Genomic DNA, 6,330 nt, shown 5'->3' on the forward strand with positions numbered 1-6,330 from the left:
AGAATACATGTCGTGATCATATGGTCACTGGCTCACCCGTACAACTCCGTATTTTGTTGATGTCACGATCAATTAACCAGTCAAACATTCCACGTGGCGCAACTAGTGTTGCACCATCGGTGCGTGTAACCGTGGGGCCCACCTATCAGCGTGTATCAGAAAGAAAGAAATGGTAGTTTGAGTCCGTACTGTGTTAACAAAATACATTTTAGGGTGATCATACGGTCACTTGCTCACCATACAACTCCGTAATTTGTTGATGCCACGATCAATTGACCTGTCAAACGGTCCACATTCAGCAGTGCACATTACCATAGGGCCCACCCGTCAACGCGTATATGAAAGACAGAAATGGAAATAAATTAGTGGTCGGTGGGGATTCGAAGTCGTGAGACCTCTGGTTGGCAGTCGCCAGTGATGGGGGCGCGGTGATTGGGCTGTGGTGTGGGGATCGCCAGAGAAAAATCTCGGCACGGGAGGACCTAGAGGGATGGCCAGGGCGGCGGCGGACCAATGGTGGGGACTGGTTTCAGGGAGGGTGGGGCGGCGAGGTGCCGCGGGACGGCCGCGGGCGGCGGGGGCCGGCGGTTCAACTGGTGGCGGTTGGCGGTTTAGGGGGTGGAGGTTGAAGATAAACTACAGGCCCTTGACTTCGTATCCAACGACTGGAAAATCGACTGATTAGAAATGAAAAAGTCAATCGACTGACGTGTAGCCTCACCCCTCATGTACAAATGCATGCATGCAACACTCGCACGAACACACGCACGCATGCAGGCATGCAACACTGATACATACACATAACGAACACACGCACGCATGCAGGCGTGCAACATTGACACGTACACATGCACTCACGAACACACACACGCACGCACACATGCATGCAACACTGAAACGTACACATGCACGCACGCAATACTCGCACGCCTGCATGCACACAACACACGACGCAAGAAACACACTCAACCTATACGTGCATGCACCCTTTGTTAAGGACATGGATTGTTACGGGTATTAATCAATCTTATCTGTGATAAGTAGAACATTGATGTTTGCAGCAGTCTTTATGAATCACAACGTATCGAACGGGCTATCAACATATATATGAAAATTTTAAAATTCTCTTACATTATATAGTAGGCTTATGTACATGAAATAGATGACGCCACACTTAATGAACAATCACCAGTTTATGAAATGCCCGCTTCTGACCGCCCTGGCCCATCAAAAGTTCCTCTGCCGTGCACTGCCTGCGTTGGGTCACTGACATGCAGGCCATGTACCCAAAGAGCCCACACATTAGTGGAAGAACTGCGCGGTTTCGTACGTCGGAGTCGAGGGCACCGCTCGCTGCACGCCTGGCTGAACACGCCTCCTTGCCGCATTTAGACGCCTCCATGAAACCCATGTGGAAGCCGAGAAACCCAGTCTGGACACACGTCCGTTCATGACCAGGCCGGCATTAAATGCAACGCCGGCCGAGCTCCTCCCGTCCGCCGTCCATTTCATCTCCTATTTAAACGAGGCTAGATGTCGGCCAAGAATCGCACACCTCCACCGCTCCCCTATCTCCTCATTCACCATTTTGTCCACTCTTACAATGGCTTACAAAGAGTAGTTTATCCGGCATCCAAGCCGTCCGGGTGGCCTACCGAGCCCGCCGATAGGAGCTATGCAGCTCACTGATCCACCTCCCTCCCCTCGCCCGTCAGAGCCAGTTGCCGCTCCAAGCCTGCGCGCGGTTCAGCAACTCGTTGCTCCAGGCCAGCTCGACGAGGAGCAGCGAGCTGCTCCACACCGGCACGGTGGGGAGCACGGGCGTCATCCCTGCCGTCCACGCTGCTGCCTCGTACCACGCCTCCCGTGTCTGCGACACCGTCTCCCATTTCTGTGGCTGAGACTCCCATGCCTACGGCCGTGCCTTGCAAGAAGAGATAGAAGCCAGGTGCGTGGAGAGTGACGAGTCGATGGCCAGTGCCTTCGCGTCTTTCGCCATCATTGAGGAGAAGTAGAACAAGGGAGGCCGCCACCGCTTGGGTCCCATGAAGGCCACTGCGGAGGCAACGCCGGCGTACACAACATGTGTCTTGCTGGATCCTTTTGTTGTGAGGACCTTCGTCGACCCCGAAAGCAGAGAAGCCCCCTTCCACCTCCATCTTGGGCATCAGCCAACGATGTCAGTTGGGCAGTGGGGAAGCGAGCCATCCTTTGCGCTGAAGCATATACCTTTGGGGCTCTTGGCAGTTCGGTGATCGTGCTGCTGGACATGAGGAAGACAAATGGATCGGCGGGCGACCATTTAGGCTAGGTATTATTATACATGTGCTGTTCAGAACTAGCACCACTTAGTTGATTTGAATGTAATGAAATCCGTCATGTTTGTATGAAAATCCGGTCATTTATATGAATTCCATCATTGTTTATATGAAATGTCGCCGTGTTTGCAAGAATTTCACCTGGTTGGTTGAGTTGCTATCAGAATCTGTGCGGCTATGGTTGGATGGCATAATTTGTGAGTCGTTGATCGGTCTACGGCCGACTCGGGCGGCGTGGTGGGACAAAAAAAGCACAGCTCGTGCGATCTTTTCTCCAATGCACGCGCTGGAGGATGCATGAGCACCCGAGCTATTCCTTGTTCATCGGTGGCAAAGTCACCGATGGACAAAAGGGTCGCCAATATTTTGGCTATCCCGGGCAAGATCCAAACAACCCCTCCCAGCACATTGAAAGCCCTCGTTCGCCGTGAAATTTTGCCATGTGTTGTTTTCATGGACTAGCAAGATGCCCGTGCATTGCACGAAACATCAAGATGCATTTTTTTACAAAACACCTGTTGTGATTAACCCATGCAGGAGTAATCCCGTGTGTAAAAACTAATGATATCTCGAGAATTTTATCGCAAAAATGGTATCTCGATAATTTCATCAAAAAAATGAAAGATGAGAGATAAGGTGAGGAGGAGTGGGGCATGGTGGTGACTGGTGGTCGGAGCGGGCGGAGGCATGGGGATGGATGGCGCCAGTAGGCGGCAACGGGCACCATGCTTGTGACGCCCCCGAGTCAATCATACACTAATCATACATGCAAATGTGTACGATCAAGATCAGGGACTCACGGGAAGATATCACAACACAACTCTACAAATAAAATAAGTCATACAAGCATCATAATACAAGCCAGGGGCCTCGAGGGCTCGAATACAAGTGCTCGATCATAGACGAGTCAGCGGAAGCAACAATATCTGAGTACAGACATAAGTTAAACAAGTTTGCCTTAAGAAGGCTAGCACAAACTGGGATACAGATCGAAAGAGGCGCATGACTCCTGCCTGTGATCCTCCTAAACTACTCCTGGTCGTCGTCAGCGGCCTGCACGTAGTAGTAGGAACCTCCAGTGTAGTAGTCATCGTCGACAGTGGCGTCTGGCTCCTAGGCTCCAACGTCTGGTTGCGGCATCTGAGAAGAAGAGGAAAACGGGGGAAAAGAGGGAGCAAAGCAACCGTGAGTACTCATCCAAAGTACTCGCAAGCAAGGAGCTACACTACATATGCATGGGTATATGTGTAAGGAGGCCATAACAGTGGACTGAACTGCAGAATGCCAGAATAAGAGGGGGATAGCTAGTCCTATCGAAGACTACGCTTCTGGCAGCCTCCATGTTGCAGCATGTAGAAGAGAGTAGATTGAAGTCCTCCAAGTAGCATCGCATAGCATAATCCTACCCGGCGATCCTCTCCTTGTCGCCCTGTTAGAGAGCGATCACCGGGTTGTATCTGGCACTTGGAAGGGTGTGTTTTATTAAGTATCCGGTTCTAGTTGTCATAAGGTCAAGGTACAACTCCAAGTCGTCCTGTTACCGAAGATCACGGCTATTCAAATAGATTAACTTCCCTGCAGGGGTGCACCACATAACCCAACACGCTCGATCCCATTTGTCCGGACACACTTTTCTGGGTCATACCCGGCCACGGAAGATCAACATGTCGCAGCCCCACCTAGGCACAATAGAGAGGTCAGCACGCCGGTCTAAACCTAAGCGCACAGGGGTTTGGGCCCATCGCCCTTAGCACACCTGCATGTTGCGTACGCGGTCGGAAGCAGAACTAGCCCCCTTAATACAAGAGCAGGCTTATGTTCCAATCCGGCGCGCGTAGCTCAGTTGCTGACGTCACGAAGGCTTCGGCTGATACCACGACGCTGAGTGCCCATAACTGTTCCCGCGTAGTTGGTTAGTGCGTATAGGCCAGTAGCCAGACTCAGAACAAATACCAAGATCTCGTTAAGCGTGTTAAGTATCTGCGAACACCGAACAGGGCCAGGCCCACCTCTCTCCTAGGCGGTCTCAACCTGCCCTGTCGCTCCGCCACAAAGTAACAGTCGGGGGCCGTCGAGAACCCAGGACCACCTCTACCGGGATGGAGCCACCTGTCCTTCCAGCCCCCACATCAGAATCACTTGCGGGTACTCAACGAGCTGACCCGACTTTAGTCACCATCTGTATAGTATGTATATATGTATAGTATATACCCGTGATCACCTCCCGAGTGATCACGGCCCGATAGTATAGCAAGGCAGACTGACAAGAATGTAGGGCCAATGATGATAAACTAGCATCCTATACTAAGCATTTAGGATTGCGGGTAAGGTATCAACAACTGTAGCAACAATGACATGCTATGCATCAGAATAGGATTAACCGAAAGTAGTAACATGCTACACTACTCTAATGCAAGCAGTGTAGAGAAGGAATAGGCAATATCTGGTGATCAAGGGGGGGGGGCTTGCCTGGTTGCCTCTGGCAAGGAGGGGTCGTCAACTCCGTAGTCGAACTAGGGGTCGCCGGCAGTCTCGGGGTCTACCGAAAAGAAGTAACGGAGGGGGAACACAATAAATAACAGAGCAATCAAAGCATCACAAAGCGTAACATGGCAATATGCGGTGCTAGATGTGCCCTAACGCGGTAGTAGGTGGTACCGGCGAAAGGGGGAAACATCCGGGAAAGTATCCCCAGTGTTTCGCATTTTCAAACAAATGAATTGGAGGGGAAAGTTGCGTGTTTGCTATACTAGGGATGTGTGGCGGACGAACGGGCTGCGTATCCGGATTCGTCTCGTCGTTTGAGCAACTTTCATGCAGAAAGTATTTTCATCTGAGCTACGGTTTATTTTATATGATTTTCTAAAGTTTTAAATCAGTTTTAGAATTTATTCAATTTATTTAATTCAACATTATCCAGAATAGTGTTTGCTAACATCATCATGACGTCAACAGTCAACAGGGCATTGACTAGGTCAAACTGACGTGTGGGCCCGGTGGGACCCACCTGTCATACTCTGTTAGGTTGATTAGGGTTTAGGTTAAACAAAATACTGTTTAATTAAACTAACAGGTCAATTAGATTAATTAAGTAGGATTAATTAACTTAATTAATTTAGGTAATTAATTAATTAATTATTTTTTTTATTTTTATTTTTATTTTTTTATCCTTTTTTTGAAACGTTCTGGAGGTGGGGCCCTCCTGTCATTGGCCCATAGGGGAGCCTAGTGGGTTTGTGGGCGCTGGGTGTGGGTGCACGGGCACCAGGCGCTGAGGCGCAACCCGCCCGGTGCGAGGCGAGGTCGCCGACGATGGCGGGGCCCGCCTGACACAGCGGGCGAGCAAAGGGGAGTCCACGGGCATGGGACGGCTCCAGCGGGCACCGGCCAATGAGTAGAAGCAGGCAGGGGGCCACGGCAGTCGGCGCGAGGCCATAGCCATGGCCGATGGCGGCCTCGGACGGGTGGTCGCCAGCGGGTGCGGCCAAGGAAGCGGGAGGTGGTGACGTGGCGAGAGCAGGGGCTGGCGGGTGCAGAGGGGTGTCAGGGGCAAGCATGCACGGCGCAGGGCGCTGTCAGGCGGCCATGTACGGTGAGGCGACGGCGGGGAACGGCTCGGGCGCGATGGCCATCCAGAGGAGGCGCGACGAGCGCGGGGAGGCCGCGAGCGAGCACGACCTCGGGCGCGCGGTGACAGGGGAAGAGGGGAGAGGAGGAGGACGCTCATGACGGGGCTGTAGGGACTAGGCAGCGAGTGTCGAGGAGGAGGACGAGGACGAGGCAACGACGAAGAGGATGCAGGCCGACGGGGTGGCTCCGGCGTCGTGGCCTCCGGCGAGGTCCTCGGGCAGCGGCGCATCCAGCTCGGGGAAGAGGGGAAGGCGAGGCGGTCCGGCGATGGGCGGTTGAGGGCGAGGCGGCGAGGTCCAGGGCGACGGCGTCGGAGCGATGGGGTTGGAGCCGGGCCGCGTCGGGCAGCGGCGGAATCGGGCGTGCGCCCCCCGATCCAGAT

The sequence above is a fragment of the Triticum dicoccoides genome, chromosome 4B, assembly GCF_002162155.2.
Source record: "Triticum dicoccoides isolate Atlit2015 ecotype Zavitan chromosome 4B, WEW_v2.0, whole genome shotgun sequence".
NCBI classification, from domain to species: Eukaryota; Viridiplantae; Streptophyta; class Magnoliopsida; order Poales; family Poaceae; genus Triticum; species Triticum dicoccoides.